The following is a 1710-nucleotide window of genomic DNA, read 5'->3' as shown; positions in this document are numbered from 1 at the left end:
AAAGACTGTAACAAGAGATGAAGAAGGACATTATATAATAGTGACAGGGTCTATCCATCAGGAAGAGCTAACAATTATAAATGTCTATGCGCCGAATACTGGAGCGCCCAAATATATAAAACAATTACTCATACACATAAGCAACCTTATTGATAAGAATGTGGTAATTGCAGGGGACTTTAACACCCCACTTACAGAAATGGATAGATCATCTAGACACACGGTCAATAAAGAAACAAGGGCCCTGAATGAGACATTGGATCAGATGGACTTGACAGATCTATTTAGAACTCTGCATCCCAAAGCAACAGAATATACTTTCTTCTCGAGTGCACATGGAACATTCTCCAAGATAGATCATATACTGGGTCACAAAACAGTCCTTCATAAGTTTACAAGAATTGAAATCATACCATGCATACTTTCAGACCACAATGCTATGAAGCTTGAAATCAACCACAGGAAAAAGTCTGGAAAACCTCCAAAAGCATGGAGGTTAAAGAACACCCTACTAAAGAATGAATGGGTCAACCAGGCAATTAGAGAAGAAATTAAAAAATATATGGAAACAAACGAAAATGAAAATACAATAATCCAAAGCTTTGGGATGCAGCGAAGGCAGTCCTGAGAGGAAAATACATTGCAATCCAGGCCTATCTCAAGAAACAAGAAAAATCCCAAATACAAAATCTAACAGCACACCTAAAGGAAATAGAAGCAGAACAGCAAAGGCAGCCTAAACCCAGCAGAAGAAGAGAAATAATAAAGATCAGAGCAGAAATAAACAATATAGAATCTAAAAAAACTGAATGAATGAATGAAATGAATGAAAATGGAATTATTACAACCAATCCCTCAGAGATACAATTATCAGGGAATACTATGATAAATTATATGCCAACAAATTGGACAACCTGGAAGAAATGGACAAATTCCTGAACACCCACACTCTTCCAAAACTCAATCAGGAGGAAATAGAAAGCTTGAACAGACCCATCACCAGCGAAGAAATTGAATCGGTTATCAAAACTCTCCCAACAAATAAGAGTCCAGGACCAGATGGCTTCCCAGGGGAGTTCTACCAGACGTTTAAACCAGAGATAATACCTATCCTTCTCGAGCTATTCCAAGAAATAGAAAGGGAAGGAAAACTTCCAGACTCATTCTATGAAGCCAGTATTACTTTGATTCCTAAACCAGACAGAGACCCAGTAAAAAAAGAGAACTACAGGCCAATATCCCTGATGAATATGGATGCCAAAATTCTCAATAAGATACTAGCAAATCGAATTCAACGGCATATAAAAAGAATTATTCACCATGATCAAGTGGGATTCATTCCTGGGATGCAGGGCTGGTTCAACATTTGCAAATCAATCAACGTGATACATCACATTAACAAAAAAAAAGAGAAGAACCATATGATCCTGTCAATCGATGCAGAAAAGGCCTTTGACAAAATCCAGCACCCTTTCTTAATAAAAACCCTTGAGAAAGTCGGGATAGAAGGAACATACTTAAAGATCATAAAAGCCATTTATGAAAAGCCCACAGCTAACATCATCCTCAATGGGGAAAAACTGAGAGCTTTTTCCCTGAGATCAGGAACACGACAGGGATGCCCACTCTCACCGCTGTTGTTTAACATAGTGCTGGAAGTTCTAGCATCAGCAATCAGACAACAAAAGGAAATCAAAGGCATCAAAATTG

The sequence above is a fragment of the Herpailurus yagouaroundi genome, unplaced genomic scaffold (genome assembly GCF_014898765.1).
Source record: "Herpailurus yagouaroundi ecotype Mexico unplaced genomic scaffold, PumYag 100, whole genome shotgun sequence".
NCBI classification, from domain to species: Eukaryota; Metazoa; Chordata; class Mammalia; order Carnivora; family Felidae; genus Herpailurus; species Herpailurus yagouaroundi.
The sequence above is the reverse complement of the archived record's forward strand: the minus strand, read 5'-3'. Positions refer to the sequence as shown.